This window comes from Syngnathus floridae, chromosome 17, assembly GCF_059516105.1.
Source record: "Syngnathus floridae isolate MCC-2025c chromosome 17, RoL_Sflo_1.0, whole genome shotgun sequence".
Lineage (NCBI taxonomy): Eukaryota > Metazoa > Chordata > Actinopteri > Syngnathiformes > Syngnathidae > Syngnathus > Syngnathus floridae.
This window is the reverse complement of record NC_142429.1, coordinates 100,404-117,489: the sequence shown is the minus strand read 5'-3', so window position 1 is coordinate 117,489 and position 17,086 is coordinate 100,404. Positions and strand designations below refer to the sequence as shown.

At 46.4% G+C, this 17,086-nt stretch overlaps 2 long non-coding RNA genes across 2 annotated transcripts; both read right to left on the bottom strand.

Annotated features, from left to right (window-relative positions):
- Nucleotides 1–517: 517 nt before the first annotated feature.
- LOC148383084 (uncharacterized) lies at nt 518–1,145 on the bottom strand. The gene is made up of 3 exons (XR_015853215.1): nt 932–1,145; nt 777–847; nt 518–640 (listed from the first exon to the last, which is right to left on the bottom strand). It is a non-coding gene; the product is annotated as an uncharacterized LOC148383084 (long non-coding RNA).
- Nucleotides 1,146–5,012: 3,867 nt separating this feature from the next.
- Nucleotides 5,013–11,928, bottom strand: LOC148383083 (uncharacterized). Its single transcript, XR_015853554.1, has 5 exons — nt 11,839–11,928; nt 6,600–6,629; nt 6,256–6,409; nt 6,067–6,143; nt 5,013–5,599 (listed from the first exon to the last, which is right to left on the bottom strand). It is a non-coding gene; the product is annotated as an uncharacterized LOC148383083 (long non-coding RNA).
- Between the last annotated feature and the right edge of the window lie 5,158 nt (nt 11,929–17,086).

Genomic DNA, 17,086 nt, shown 5'->3' with positions numbered 1-17,086 from the left:
CAGTAATGCCAGACGGATGAGTGACTGAAGAATGTAGCTATTTTGTCTGAGAAAAAGGTGTGCTCATTGATGAGCTTACCTGTCCTTGTTGCTTCAGCGCTGACTCCAGATCTGCTACTCTGCTTTGATAGTGACCCATTTCTACCATCAGCTTTTCTCTGGTCTGAAAGGAGGAGGAGGGAGGCTCCTCCTCCTCCTTTCAGACCAGAGAACACCCGAGGCTGGGTGAGAACGGGGAGGCTGCGACCCGGCCGGGGGTTGCGGGAAGGGGCGCCACCTTGATCTCCTTCTCGGCGTCGTAGTCCCCTTTCGCTGGTCTGGGCTAGCAGAGCGTAGGCTCGTTGCAGCGCTTGATATTCTTGCGTCAGCTGGCGGTAGCGAAGCTCCGCCTCTTCATGCACACACCAATGCAACACAGCACTAGTACCAGAATCAGTCAGACCGGCGACAAAGCACCCGCGACGCAAAGACGAGTCCGATTCCAGGCTGAAGAGGAATGTTTGGTGCCAATACGCTGGCAGAAATGGCGGGCTACCTCTTCGGGTTCCGTGTCGGGGGTTCTGTCGGTGTGAAAAGACAAGGACGATCCGTCCGAGTCCACCAACACGTCTTCGTCGTAGCCGTAAAATGTTTCGATGACCTGCGGGCGCGGAAGCAAACATCTCTCTGAACAAACTGAAGCGACACCTCACGATGAATCGACGAGAGGAACGATAGCGAGAAAAAGGCCATTTCATCTTGCGCAACACCAAGCAGCCGCAAACAAACAGACTCACCTTGCAGGACCTCACGCTTTGTTCCTCCTCAGAGATTCTCGACGTCGGTATCGTAGCAGCAAATCTCTCTCCTGTCGACACAAATAATCCGCCTTTGAGATTCTTTGGATGCAAAGGGAACGAACGGCTCCGGCGCAGAAACAAACGCGACTCACAATGACATTTCTGACATGAGCTCCTGTCTCCAGAGCCTGAAAAACACGTCACCGGCGATGATTGGAGGGACGCTCGTCTTTTCCAAAAGTGACAACTACAGGGTGTGTCAGGGTTTTCCAGATTATCTTTATCGTATCATTGTGTTGCTTTGACTTTGACTGCGACCTGTAATAAATAATATTATTTATCCCTTATTTATCCCTATCGCTTATCCCTTCCTACACAAAGTCGTAAAACACCCCTTGCTATGTTTTGACTAGAGGTCAAGGGCTTCCTCTATTCAATCCACTCTTACACCCACCCTGTTTCTCTTAATTAAAATGCTCGTGCAGGAGCCGAGAGTCAGACTTCATTCGTACAACGGATGGACTCTCCACCTGCAGGTGTCCAAAAGAACTTACTTGTCTCCCGTGTGGTTCTTGCAAAATAAGTTGGAGCGAGCGCAACTCTAACAGGGTGCATTTTGCCACTAGCTGCCTACGGACAATGACGTCGCGCTCGCGGCTCATGGTTGACGGGCTGAGCAGCCGGGCAAGTCCGTCGTTTTCAGCGCACAGCGAGTGGCAAAGGCGCTGACAAAACGGGAGCTTTGAGCTGCTGAAAACGGCAAAACAAGTCTAAAGCGTGTTCAAACGCGTGCGCACAATGCTCCTGCTTGAAAGGTCGGAATTTAAGGGGCCAATTTTTTGGATGGCGGCCGCCGGCCAAGCTTTGGACGCAAAAGGTTTCCTGGCGACAGCGAGCGAGCGCGGCGCTGCCGTACGTGCACCGAGTCGCCTGCCTGAAGACCTTGGACAAGTCGTCGATGATGTGCCGCTGCTCCACAACTTGAAGGAACTCCATTTCACCGTCCTGCTGGCCGCAACCGCGGTCCAGGTCATTGAGCGAACTAGGCCTTCTCTGTGGAACACAAATGCAGTGGACTCTGTTGGCACGCCGCCGTTGTCCGCGTCGACTTACCAAGCTTGCCATCTCCTCGTTCTCCTGGGTGACAAAGCGCACTTTGTTTTCAAGGCGACACAGCACCAGCGAGAGTTCTTCATTCTTCCTGCTCAGGCGTTTGTTTTTGTACAGGAGTGGCAGAAACTGGCTTTCTGTTTCTCTCAGTCGCTTTAGCTGCAAGCATGAAGTGCGGGATGTGAAAGACGCACAACACGCGGGCCAGAACGTATCCATTCCTTTTGCATCGGTTTGAACGGAATCGTGGCTTTGGCTCCCAATAAAAGACATCTACCAGGCAACCGACTCGCCGCGCCGCTCAACTAATAAGCAAGCGCAATGGGTGCCTCGCTGGATGGCGCGCATCAAACGTAGCGCAAACCTTCAAGCGTGCCGTCAATAAATTACCAGTTCATTGCGCTCTTCAGAAAGCAGGGCGTTTCGATCCTCCAGTTTCCTGATGACTGCGCTGAGCTCAGCGATTTTCAGATGAAACCGTCGCGTGTCCCGATCCTCCTGAGACTGAAAACGCCCCGCAACACACACACACAAGCACTCGTTCAAAGTTCAAAACTGTTTTTGTGCTACCTTCCTCCAGCAACGAACTAAGTCATGCGTACTGCAAGTGTGTGATGAGGTGGCTTACGCAATGAAGAGGATTGCTAGTAGCGGCGTTGACCCCACTTCCAGGGTAGTTTAGGCCCGCCCTTTGGGAATCCCTCAGGGCAGCGATCTGCTGCTCGGCAGCCTGAGTCTGCAGCTGAAGGCGGTGGACGTGGCCGGCCCCAGGGCTTCATCCAAAACACTAACCGCTCTGTCTTTCAGCTTGATCTCATCCGTCTGGATGTACAAACGGGGAGCGCTCAGGCAGGCGGGCAAACTCATTTGCCAGAATTGTGACAAAAACAAAGAGAGCAACCGGCCAATTTTTTTCTGGAATCGACTAGAACACCTTTGCTGTGACAAAAGCGAAGCGAGCAACCGGACATTTTCTTCTTGTGAAATAGAATAGAATAGAATGCCTTAGGTGTCATTGCACTGCAGGTATACAACGAAATTGGGAACATAGCCACGCACCGCGCATCTGATCAGTCCTACCAGTCGGCGGATCTCCCTCTCGCAGTCTCTCTTGGTTCGGCTCAGCTCCTCCCGATGCTGGTGATGAGCCGATCGGAGCTCGGCCGCTCGGGACTGCCAGGCCTGCTGGGCCGCTGCCAGGGCTTCTTCCGCGCTCCTGGTGGAGGCGACACCGCTCGGTCTCCCGACACCGCCGCGTCTCCTCCACCTCCGCCAGCAAAGCGCCCCCCCTCCTCACCTGAGCAGACATTGCGCCACACCGGGCCGTTGAGACCGCAACGGAGCGCCGCGACGCTTACTGGGGACAAGCTACACAATACGGTAGCGGCCGCATCGAAGCCCGACGTGGCGTGCGGATAGTCAGACACGGATAGAGCGGATCACCTTGTCCATGGAGCCGTCCCTCAGGCTGAGGACCAAGGCATTCAGTCGCTGGATCTCTCCATCTTTGATTTTGATCACTCTCATCAGCTCCATTTCATGCTGCCGCAGTAATGTCTCCCTGGTAATGGCTAACTCTTTCTGCTTCTCCTCATGGAGTTTGCTTTTGAGTTCCGTCATGGCGGCGGTGGCACGGTGGTGCTCCGCCCGCAGGTCCTGACTTCTCTCTCTCTCCAGACAGCTGACCTGACATGACTTAGACTTAGACAAACTTTATTGTCATCTTGTCTGCACATGGTGCATACAAAACGAAATTCCGTTGCATACGTCTTACAACAAAGTAGTGATATTGCAGTTGAATAGAAGTAACATATCCTATGAAAATATATATATATACATATATATATTCTTTCAATCGGAGGCGGTGCAGCCTCCACACCACACAGAGAGACAGCTTGTCAGAATGCTCTCTATGGTGCTCCTGTAGAACGTCCTCATGATGGGTGGGGGCAGGTGGGCTCTCCTCATCCTCCGCAGGAAGTACAAGCGCTTCTGTGCCCTCTTGACCAGTGCCGTAGTGTTCATAGTCCAGGTGAGGTCTTCTGTGATGTGGACCCCCAGGAATTTGGTGGTGCTGACCACCTCCACAGCTGAGCTGTTGATGATCAGTGGAGCGTGGTGAGGCTGTTTTTTCCTGAAGTCGACGATGATCTCCTTCATCTTCTCCTCATTCAGGATCAGGCTGTTTTCTCTGCACCAGCCCACCAGCTGCTCCACCTCCTCTCTGTAGTCCAGGTCGTTGTTGTCTCTGATGAGCCCCACCACCGTTGTGTCGTCTGCTGACTTCACGATGTGATTGGTGGTGAACCTGAGGACGCAGTCGTGTGTCATCAGGGTGCACAGCAGGGGGCTCAGGACGCAGCCCTGAAGGGAGCCTGTGCTGAGGGTGATGACATCAGAGGTGTTCTGTCCGACCCGGACTGACTGAGGTCTGTTGGTGAGGAAGTCTAGCAGCCAGTTGCGAAGGGGGGTGTTGAAGCCCAGGTGTTCCAATTTTCCTACCAGATGCTGTGGGATGATGGTGTTAAACGCTGAGCTGAAGTCCAGGAACAGCCTCCGCACATGGGTGTTCTTCTCCTCCAGGTGAGCCAGGCTCAGGTGAAGAACGGAGGAGATGGCGTCCTGAGTGGAGCGGTTTTGCCGGTCGGCAAACTGGAACGGGTCAAATAATAGGGGGAGTCTGGAAACGATGTGACCTTTAAGCAGCCTTTCGAAGCACTTCATCATAACCGGAGTCAGTGCAACAGGCCGGTAATCATTAAATGAGGTGATTTGAGGTTTCTTCGGCACCGGAATGATGGAGGCAGTCTTAAAGCACGCCGGCACTGTGGCTTGGCCCAGCGAGGTGTTAAAAATGTCTGTGATGACCCCAGCCAGATGACTTGCACATTCCCTGAACACACGCCCAGGAATGTTGTCGGGGCCAGGGGCCTTACAGGGGTTGACTCTCCTCAGGGTCTTCAACACATCGGCGGAGTCAAGGCAGAGTACCTCCTCTTCCTGATGGGGGACAGTTTTAACTGCTGGAGTGCCGTTTAGTGCCTCGAACCTCCCAAAGAAGTTATTTAGACCATTTAGAAAGTCAGCATCAACTACACCCACCGGGGGGGGGGGGAGGGTGAGTTGTAGTCTGTAATCGCCCGTATGCCTTGCCACATACTCCTGATGTTTTTGACGTCGTGGAAACGATCCTGAAATTTTCGACTGCGGTCTCGCTTCGCTATCCTGATGGCACGGTTCAAGTTGGCTCTCGCTGTCCTCAGTGTCTCCTTGTCGCCAGACTTGAAGGCAGAGTTCCGCGCTCGTAGCGTTTGACGTACCTCCTCAGTCATCCAGGGTCGTTGGTTGCCCCGGGTGATGATATTCTTAGTGGTGCTGACGTCCTCGGTGCATTTGTTGATGTAGGCTGACACAGTCATGGCACACGCATGTCTAATCTACATCGGGAAAACTGGGAGGGAGGGAGGCAGGCAGGGAGGCAGGCAGGGAGGCAGGCAGGGAGGCAGGCAGTGTCTGTCTGTTGAGGTTTTCACCTTGTTCTTCTCCTGCTGAAGTTCTAACTGGACGTCCATCAGTTTGGTTCTCAGCTCGTCATTGGCGGCCTGAAGGGCGTCCGTTCGCTCCGCCTTGGCCCGCCCTGCCGGAGCTCGTTTGGACATCTCTTACTCGAGTCTCGCCCGGTCGTCAGTCAGAGATCACAACATTTGTACCTGGAGAGCACAAACGCAGCGCTGTTTTCCACTGGCTTCGAACTCAACTTCAATCGGTACCGTAACTTACAACATCATAAACATAGAACTAGCTTGACTTATTCATTGAATAAATGCATTTGGTTCTTCAAAACTGCATCACGCAACATAGCGTGACCGAGACGGCCGTTATCCACCTGCGTGAAGTTATTTGGTGAAATGAATGAGATGTTTAAGACACCATCGTTCTGTCTCTATGTAGATGAAGGTAAATAATCGATTGCTGAAGGTCCAAAGGTGTTGTGATAAACAAATAAACATATTAGTGATTAGTGACATATTTGTGATAAACATATTAGGCAGGATAATCACATATGTTAACGTGACTGCCCACACTGTATTTATTTATGGTTATTTGTTAAATCGAGTACTGTTAGACATGAAATAGGAAGTGTTTAACATAAATGGAAGACGAAAGGGGTACTCACCATTGTAGCTCCTGCTGGTCAATGATACGAGCCTCTTCTTGCAGTGGAAAACATACAGCCAACAAACACCGTGGAACCTAAAGGAATGAAATTAAACATTAACATTTAGCCTCAACCAACATTCACAGATACAACGCAACGCAAACTACACAAACGTAAATCTTTTTAAACACAATGAGTTGTACTTACCGTGTACGCTCTAGACGGTCCACTTGCAAGCGGAAAATAAAGATATTTCTGTTGATAATCCGGTGTCTCGCTCAAGGCCATTGCGCCCACAGATTTGAATTTTGGCGAGAGTTCAGCCTATTGACGTCATTTCCGCGGTGTAATACCCGCATATCTGAAACGGCAAAGTTAAGAGTAGAGTTAAATAAAGTTTTTAGTCAACGCAATAATTTACAACCGTTGACCAGTCGAAATAATCGTCGAAATTTGGCGTCTGTGGCTGGAAGCAGACGCCGAGTTCGACATTCCTCCCAAACGCCACACTCCCTTGCTTTTCAGGGCTAAAAAAAAACAGTTGTAATTACCTTGTACGCTCTAGACGGTCAAGTTGCAAGCTGAAAACAAAAATATTTGCCTTGTTAGTCATCGTGTTACTAACAGCTGTGTCTTGTTTGCCAGAACTGCCGCTTTCCTACTTCCTGTTGCAAGCCACGCCCACGGATTATAATTTTGCCGTGAGTTCCGCCTATTGACGTCATGTCCGCGTCACATGACTGCGACGTAATATTATCTAAAACTGTTTGTGCGGTATTGTGTTGTTCTGTGCGGTATTGTGTTATTCTGTGCGGCGTCGTGTTGTTCTGTGCGGCGTCGTGTTGTTCAGTGCGACGTCGTGTTGTTCAGTGCGGCATGGTGTTGTTCAGTGCGGCATGGTGTTGTTCAGTGCGGCATGGTGTTGTTCAGTGCGGCATAATGTTGTTCAGTGCGGCATAATGTTGTTCAGTGCGGCATGGTGTTGTTCAGTGCGGCATGGTGTTGTTCAGTGCGGCATGGTGTTGTTCAGTGCGGCATAATGTTGTTCAGTGCGCCATAATGTTGTTCAGTGCGGCATGGTGTTGTTCAGTGCGGGATGGTGTTGTTCAGTGCAGGATGGTGTTGTTCAGTGCGGCACGGTGTTGTTCAATGCGGCATGGTGTTGTTCAGTGCGGGATGGTGTTGTTCAGTGCGGCATGGTGTTGTTCAGTGCGGCATAATGTTGTTCAGTGCGGCATGGTGTTGTTCAGTGCGGCATGGTGTTGTTCAGTGCGGCATGGTGTTGTTCAGTGCGGCATGGTGTTGTTCAGTGCGGAATGGTGTTGTTCAGTGCGGCATGGTGTTGTTCAGTCCGGGATGGTGTTGTTCAATGCGGGATCGTGTTGTTCAGTGCGGGGTGGTGTTGTTCAGTGCGGGATGGTGTTGTTCAGTGCGGCATGGTGTTGTTCAATGCGGCATGGTGTTGTTCAGTGCGGGATGGTGTGTTGTTCAGTGCAGGATGGTGTTGTTCAGTGCGGCATGGTGTTGTTCAATGCAGGATCGTGTTGTTCAGTGCAGCATAATGTTGTTCAGTGCAGCATGGTGTTGTTCAGTGCGGCATGGTGTTGTTCAATGCGGCATGGTGTTGTTCACTGCGGGATGGTGTTGTTCAATGCGGGATCGTGTTGTTCAGTGCGGCATAATGTTGTTCAGTGCAGCATGGTGTTGTTCAGTGCGGCATGGTGTTGTTCAGTGCGACATAATGTTGTTCAGTGCGGCATAATGTTGTTCAGTGCGGCATAATGTTGTTCAGTGCGGCATGGTGTTGTTCAGTGCGGCATGGTGTTGTTCAGTGCGGCATGGTGTTGTTCAGTGCAGGATGGTGTTGTTCAGTGCGGCATGGTGTTGTTCAATGCGGCATGGTGTTGTTCAGTGCGGGATGGTGTTGTTCAGTGCAGGATGGTGTTGTTCAGTGCGGCATGGTGTTGTTCAGTGCGGAATGGTGTTGTTCAGTGCGGCATGGTGTTGTTCAGTGCGGCATGGTGTTGTTCAGTGCAGGATGGTGTTGTTCAATGCGGGATCGTGTTGTTCAGTGCGGCATGGTGTTGTTCAGTGCGGGATCGTGTTGTTCAGTGCGGCATGGTGTTGTTCAGTGCGGCATGGTGTTGTTCAGTGCGGCATAATGTTGTTCAGTGCGGCATGGTGTTGTTCAGTGCGGCATGGTGTTGTTCAGTGCGGAATGGTGTTGTTCAGTGCGGCATGGTGTTGTTCAGTGCGGGATGGTGTTGTTCAATGCGGGATCGTGTTGTTCAGTGCGGGGTGGTGTTGTTCAGTGCAGGATGGTGTTGTTCAGTGCAGGATGGTGTTGTTCAGTGCGGCATGGTGTTGTTCAATGCAGGATCGTGTTGTTCAGTGCAGCATAATGTTGTTCAGTGCAGCATGGTGTTGTTCAGTGCGGCATGGTGTTGTTCAATGCGGCATGGTGTTGTTCAGTGCGGGATGGTGTTGTTCAGTGCGGCATGGTGTTTTTCAGTGCGGCATAATGTTGTTCAGTGCGGCATGGTGTTGTTCAGTGCGGCATGGTGTTGTTCAGTGCAGGATGGTGTTGTTCAGTGCGGCATGGTGTTGTTCAATGCAGGATCGTGTTGTTCAGTGCAGCATGGTGTTGTTCAGTGCAGCATGGTGTTGTTCAGTGCGGCATGGTGTTGTTCAATGCGGCATGGTGTTGTTCACTGCGGGATGGTGTTGTTCAATGCGGGATCGTGTTGTTCAGTGCGGCATAATGTTGTTCAGTGCAGCATGGTGTTGTTCAGTGCGGCATGGTGTTGTTCAGTGCGACATAATGTTGTTCAGTGCGGCATAATGTTGTTCAGTGCGGCATAATGTTGTTCAGTGCGGCATGGTGTTGTTCAGTGCGGCATGGTGTTGTTCAGTGCGGCATGGTGTTGTTCAGTGCAGGATGGTGTTGTTCAGTGCGGCATGGTGTTGTTTAATGCGGCATGGTGTTGTTCAGTGCGGGATGGTGTCGTTCAGTGCAGGATGGTGTCGTTCAGTGCGGCATGGTGTTGTTCAGTGCGGAATGGTGTTGTTCAGTGCGGCATGGTGTTGTTCAGTGCGGCATGGTGTTGTTCAGTGCAGGATGGTGTTGTTCAATGCGGGATCGTGTTGTTCAGTGCGGCATGGTGTTGTTCAGTGCGGCATGGTGTTGTTCAGTGCGGCATAATGTTGTTCAGTGCGGCATGGTGTTGTTCAGTGCGGCATGGTGTTGTTCAGTGCGGCATGGTGTTGTTCAGTGCGGCATGGTGTTGTTCAGTGCGGCATAATGTTGTCCAGTGCGCCATAATGTTGTTTAGTGCGGCATGGTGTTGTTTAGTGCGGGATGGTGTTGTTCAGTGCAGGATGGTGTTGTTCAGTGCGGCATGGTGTTGTTCAATGCGGCATGGTGTTGTTCAGTGCGGGATGGTGTTGTTCAGTGCGGCATGGTGTTGTTCAGTGCGGCATAATGTTGTTCAGTGCGGCATGGTGTTGTTCAGTGCGGCATGGTGTTGTTCAGTGCGGCATGGTGTTGTTCAGTGCGGCATGGTGTTGTTCAGTGCGGAATGGTGTTGTTCAGTGCGGCATGGTGTTGTTCAGTGCGGGATGGTGTTCAATGCGGGATCGTGTTGTTCAGTGCGGGGTGGTGTTGTTCAGTGCAGGATGGTGTTGTTCAGTGCAGGATGGTGTTGTTCAGTGCGGCATGGTGTTGTTCAATGCAGGATCGTGTTGTTCAGTGCAGCATAATGTTGTTCAGTGCAGCATGGTGTTGTTCAGTGCGGCATGGTGTTGTTCAATGCGGCATGGTGTTGTTCAGTGCGGGATGGTGTTGTTCAGTGCGGCATGGTGTTTTTCAGTGCGGCATAATGTTGTTCAGTGCGGCATGGTGTTGTTCAGTGCGGCATGGTGTTGTTCAGTGCGACATAATGTTGTTCAGTGCGGCATAATGTTGTTCAGTGCGGCATGGTGTTGTTCAGTGCGGCATGGTGTTGTTCAGTGCGGCATGGTGTTGTTCAGTGCGGCATGGTGTTGTTCAGTGCAGGATGGTGTTGTTCAGTGCAGGATGGTGTTGTTCAATGCGGCATGGTGTTGTTCAGTGCGGGATGGTGTTGTTCAGTGCAGGATGGTGTTGTTCAGTGCGGCATGGTGTTGTTCAGTGCGGAATGGTGTTGTTCAGTGCGGCATGGTGTTGTTCAGTGCGGCATGGTGTTGTTCAGTGCAGGATGGTGTTGTTCAATGCGGAATGGTGTTGTTCAGTGCGGGATGGTGTTGTTCAGTGCAGGATGGTGTTGTTCAGTGCGGCATGGTGTTGTTCAATGCGGCATGGTGTTGTTCAGTGCAGGATGGTGTTGTTCAGTGCGGCATGGTGTTGTTCAATGCGGCATGGTGTTGTTCAATGCGGCATGGTGTTGTTCAGTGCGGCATGGTGTTGTTCAGTGCGGCATGGTGTTGTTCAGTGCAGCGTAATGTTGTTCAGTGCGGCATGGTGTTGTTCAGTGCGGAATGGTGTTGTTCAGTGCGGCATGGTGTTGTTCAGTGCAGGATGGTGTTGTTCAGTGCGGCATGGTGTTGCTCAGTGCGGCATGGTGTTGTTCAGTGCGGGATGGTGTTGTTCATTGCGGCATGGTGTTGTTCAGTGCGGCATGGTGTTGTTCAGTGCGGGATGGTGTTGTTCATTGCGGCATGGTGTTGTTCAGTGCGGCATGGTGTTGTTCAGTGCGGCATGGTGTTGTTCAGTGCGGGATGGTGTTGTTCAGTGCAGGATGGTGTTGTTCAGTGCGGCATGGTGTTGTTCAGTGCGGCATGGTGTTGTTCATTTCGGCATAATGTTGTTCAGTGCGGCATAATGTTGTTTAGTGCGGCATGGTGTTGTTCAGTGCGGGATGGTGTTGTTCAGTGCGTTATAATGTTGTTCAGTGCGGCATGGTGTTGTTCAGTGCGGCATGGTGTTGTTCAGTGCGGCATGGTGTTGTTCAGTGCGGCATAATGTTGTTCAGTGCGGCATAATGTTGTTCAGTGCGGCATGGTGTTGTTCAGTGCGGGATGGTGTTGTTCAGTGCGGGATGGTGTTGTTCAGTGCGGCATGGTGTTCAATGCGGAATGGTGTTGTTCAGTGCAGGATGGTGTTGTTCAGTGCGGCATGGTGTTGTTCAGTGCGGCATAATGTTGTTCAGTGCGGCATGGTGTTGTTCAGTGCGGCATGGTGTTGTTCAGTGCGGCATGGTGTTGTTCAGTGCGGCATAATGTTGTTCAGTGCGGCATGGTGTTGTTCAGTGCGGCATGGTGTTGTTCAGTGCGGCATAATGTTCAGTGCGGCATAATGTTGTTCAGTGCGGCATGGTGTTGTTCAGTGCGGGATGGTGTTGTTCAGTGCAGGATGGTGTTGTTCAGTGCGGCATGGTGTTCAGTGCGGGATGGTGTCTTTCAGTGCGGCATGGTGTCGTTCAGTGCGGCATGGTGTCTTTCAGTGCGGCATGGTGTCGTTCAGTGAGGCATGGTGTTGTTCAGTGCGGCATGGTGTTGTTTAGTGCGGCATGGTGTTGTTCAGTGCGGGATGGTGTTGTTCAGTGTGGCATGGTGTTCAGTGCGGCATGGTGTTGTTCAGTGCGGTATCGTGTTGTTCAGTGCGGTATCGTGTTTCTCAGTGCGGTATCGTGTTGTTCAGTGCAGTATCGTTGTGTTGTTCGTATTGTGTTTAACACTTAGCCTCTAACACTTAGCCTCTAACACTTAGCCTCTAGCATCTAGAAGGTAAATAAATAGGAAGGAAGGACTCACCGGTGACGTCTTCGCCCACGTCCAAGCGTTGTACTTTGTATTTTCATCCTTCTGACAGTGGAAAACATAGCCAACAAACACCGTGGAACCTAAACGAATGAAAGAAAACTATCATTTGGCCACAACCAACATTCACAGATACAACACAATGTGACGTGCGGGGTTGAGGTTAAAGGTTGAGTGAAGGGCCCTCGTTTTAAACTACTTTTTTGAAAAGGATTGGGAACAAGTAAGACGTATTTAATTTATTTAATGGGAAGTAGTAAGAGCTATTGAATTTAATCTATGTATTATATTCTATTGTATTGTATTCTGTTGTATTCTTTTGGATTGTATTCACACTAACCCCACTAAAACTTCAGCCCACAAAAACTCGCCTCTGGCGCCTAGCCTCTGGCACTTAGCCTCTAACACTTAGCCTCTAACACTTAGCCTTTAACACTTAGCCTTTAACACTTAGCCTTTAACACTTAGCCTAGAAGGTGAATAAATAGGGTTAAAGGTTGAGTGAAGGGACCTCGTTTTAAACTACTTTTTTGTAAAGGAGTGGGAACAAGTAAGACGTATTTAATTTATTTAATGGGAAGTAGTAAGACTTATTAAATTTATTTAATCTACTTTTCTTCCCAGGCAAAATTTGATGTGCTGCAATTCCAAATTTCCAAAGTGAATGAAGGAATGAAGTCCTTTAAATTATGATTTTGTATAAATACTAGGCATTAACACAAAATCGACGGCACAAAATGGGCAGACTTTACTTGTTTGAAAAGGACTGGTTACAAGACAGACTTTTTTAATTTATTTAATGGGAAGAAGACTTATTTAGTTTAATTGATCTATTTTTGTTCCCTGGCAAAATTCGATTTGCTGCAATTCCAAATTTCCAAAGTGAATGAAGGAAAGAAGTCGTTTAAATTATGATTTTGTTTAAATACTAGGCATAGACACAAAATCTACGGCACAAAATGGGCAGACTTTACTTGTTTGAAGAGGACTGGTTACAAGACAGACTTTTCTGATTTATTTAATGGGAAGAAGACTTATTTAGTTTATTTAATCTATTTTTGTTCCCTGGCAAAATTGGATTTGCTGAAATTGTATTTTGCCAAATCTTGCCTTGAGACCTGATAGGAAGTATTAAACGCTTAGTTAAATCAATACAAGTTGGTAATAAGAGCGAGTAATGTTGGTTGAACCGATGAATGAAGGTTGAAAGCAATTTAAATTATGACTTTGTATAAATACTAGATATTAACAGAACATCTACTGCGCGAAATGGGCAGAGTTTACTTGTTTGAGAAGGAGTGGCTTATTCAAAACTAAGATTTATTTAATCTGTTTGTTCCCAGGCAAAATTGGATGTGATGCAATTCCAAATTTCACCACATGATGGTGCCCAATTTTGACTTCATAGGACATATTAAACACTTAGCTTGTTATTATGTTCAAGGTAATCAGATTTGTTTATTATTCTAATGGCCTCTTCAAAACTATTCTGGATTACTACTTTGGATCTATTCTACATTACTTGGCAACAACATACTCTGTAACAGATTAGGCAGTATAATCATATCTGTTAACTTGAGAGTGCCCACACTCAATCTACTTATCGTGATGTGTTAAATCAATTACTGTTAGACATTATTTGTCTGATAATCTACCAAATCTTTGAATTGAAGAATTTGTGATTTAATTAATAGCTTGTTGTTATGTTAAGGGTAATCAGACTTGTATATAATTCTAATGGCCTTCTTTTGAAAACTATTCTGAATTACAACTTTGGATCTTATATTACTTTGCAACAATCTACTCCGTGACAGATTAGGCAGTATAATCACATATGTTAACTTCAGTGCCCACACTGTATTTATTTATGGTTATTTGTTAAATCAAGTACTGTTAGACATGAAATAGGAAGTGTTTAACATAAATGTTATGGCTACTCACCATTGTAGCTCGCTCCTGGTCAATGATACGAGCCTCTTCTTGCAGTGGAAAACTTGCAGCCAACAAACACCGTGGAACCTAAAGGAATGAAATTAAACATTAACATTTCGCCTCGACCAATTTTCACACGTACAACGCAACGCGGCTACACTTCTGCTATTACAAACGTAAATCTCCTTAAACACAATGAGTGTTACTTACCGTGTACGCTCTAGACGGTCCAGTTGCAAGCAGAAAATAAAGATATTTCTGTTGATAATCGTCGCTGCTCAGTGGCTCACGGCCATCGCGCCAACAGATTTGAATTTTGGCGGAGGTTCGGGCAATTACGTCATATCCACGGCACATGACTGCGACGTAATACCCGCTTATCTGAAACGCCAGTTAAAAGTAGAGTTACATCAAGTTTTCTTGGAACCTAAACGAATGAAAGAAAACTATCATTTGGCCACAACCAACATTCACAGATACAACACAACGTGCGGGGTTGGGGTTAAAGATTGAGTGAAGGGCCCTCGTTTTAAACTACTGTTTTGAAAAGGAGTGGGAACAAGTAAGACGTATTTAATTTATTTAATGGGAAGTAGTAAGACTTATTAAATTTATTTAATCTACTTTTCTTCCCAGGCAAAATTTGATGTGCTGCAATTCCAAATTTCCAAAGTGAATGAAGGAATGAAGTCCTTTAAATTATGATTTTGTATAAATACTAGGCATTAACACAAAATCGACGGCACAAAATGGGCAGACTTTACTTGTTTGAAAAGGACTGGTTACAAGACAGACTTTTTTAATTTATTTAATGGGAAGAAGACTTATTTAGTTTAATTGATCTATTTTTGTTCCCTGCCAAAATTCGATTTGCTGCAATTCCAAATTTCCAAAGTGAATGAAGGAAAGAAGTCGTTTAAATTATGATTTTGTTTAAATACTAGGCATAGACACAAAATCTACGGCACAAAATGGGCAGACTTTACTTGTTTGAAGAGGACTGGTTACAAGACAGACTTTTCTGATTTATTTAATGGGAAGAGGACTTATTTAGTTTATTTAATCTATTTTTGTTCCCTGGCAAAATTGGATTTGCTGAAATTGTATTTTGCCAAATCTCGATTTGAGACCTGATAGGAAGTATTAAACGCTTAGTTAAATCAATACAAGTTGGTAATAAGAGCGAGTAATGTTGGTTGAACCGATGAATGAAGGTTGAAAGCAATTTAAATTATGACTTTGTATAAATACTAGATATTAACAGAACATCTACTGCGCAAAATGGGCAGAGTTTACTTGTTTGAGAAGGAGTGGCTTATTCAAAACTAAGATTTATGTAATCTGTTTGTTCCCAGGCAAAATTGGATGTGATGCAATTCCAAATTTCACCACATGATGGTGCCCAATTTTGACTTCATAGGACATATTAAACACTTAGCTTGTTATTATGTTCAAGGTAATCAGATTTGTTTATCATTCTAATGGCCTCTTCAAAACTATTCTGGATTACTACTTTGGATCTATTCTACATTACTTGGCAACAACATACTCTGTAACAGATTAGGCAGTATAATCACATATGTTAACTTGAGAGTGCCCACACTCAATCTACTTATCGTGATGTGTTAAATCAATTACTGTTAGACATTATTTGTCTGATAATCTACCAAATCTTTGAATTGAAGAATTTGTGATTTAATTAATAGCTTGTTCAGGGTAATCAGACTTGTATATAATTCTAATGGCCTTCTTTTGAAAACTATTCTGAATTACAACTTTGGATCTTATATTACTTTGCAACAATCTACTCCGTGACAGATTAGGCAGTATAATCACATATGTTAACTTCAGTGCCCACACTGTATTTATTTATGGTTATTTGTTAAATCAAGTACTGTTAGACATGAAATAGGAAGTGTTTAACATAAATGTTATGGCTACTCACCATTGTAGCTCGCTCCTGGTCAATGATACGAGCCTCTTCTTGCAGTGGAAAACTTGCAGCCAACAAACACCGTGGAACCTAAAGGAATGAAATTAAACATTAACATTTCGCCTCGACCAATTTTCACACGTACAACGCAACGCGGCTACACTTCTGCTATTACAAACGTAAATCTCCTTAAACACAATGAGTGTTACTTACCGTGTACGCTCTAGACGGTCCAGTTGCAAGCAGAAAATAAAGATATTTCTGTTGATAATCGTCGCTGCTCAGTGGCTCACGGCCATCGCGCCAACAGATTTGAATTTTGGCGGAGGTTCGGGCAATTACGTCATATCCGCGGCATTTGACTGCGACGTAATACCCGCTTATCTGAAACGGCAGTTAAAAGTAGAGTTACATCAAGTTTTCTTGGAACCTAAACGAATGAAAGAAAACTATCATTTGGCCACAACCAACATTCACAGATACAACACAACGTGCGGGGTTGAGGTTAAAGATTGAGTGAAGGGCCCTCGTTTTAAACTACTGTTTTGAAAAGGAGTGGGAACAAGTAAGACGTATTTAATTTATTTAATGGGAAGTAGTAAGACTTATTAAATTTATTTAATCTACTTTTCTTCCCAGGCAAAATTTGATGTGCTGCAATTCCAAATTTCCAAAGTGAATGAAGGAATGAAGTCCTTTAAATTATGATTTTGTATAAATACTAGGCATTAACACAAAATCGACGGCACAAAATGGGCAGACTTTACTTGTTTGAAAAGGACTGGTTACAAGACAGACTTTTTTAATTTATTTAATGGGAAGAAGACTTATTTAGTTTAATTGATCTATTTTTGTTCCCTGCCAAAATTCGATTTGCTGCAATTCCAAATTTCCAAAGTGAATGAAGGAAAGAAGTCGTTTAAATTATGATTTTGTTTAAATACTAGGCATAGACACAAAATCTACGGCACAAAATGGGCAGACTTTACTTGTTTGAAGAGGACTGGTTACAAGACAGACTTTTCTGATTTATTTAATGGGAAGAGGACTTATTTAGTTTATTTAATCTATTTTTGTTCCCTGGCAAAATTGGATTTGCTGAAATTGTATTTTGCCAAATCTCGATTTGAGACCTGATAGGAAGTATTAAACGCTTAGTTAAATCAATACAAGTTGGTAAGAAGAGCGAGTAATGTTGGTTGAACCGATGAATGAAGGTTGAAAGCAATTTAAATTATGACTTTGTATAAATACTAGATATTAACAGAACATCTACTGCGCAAAATGGGCAGAGTTTACTTGTTTGAGAAGGAGTGGCTTATTCAAAACTAAGATTTATGTAATCTGTTTGTTCCCAGGCAAAATTGGATGTGATGC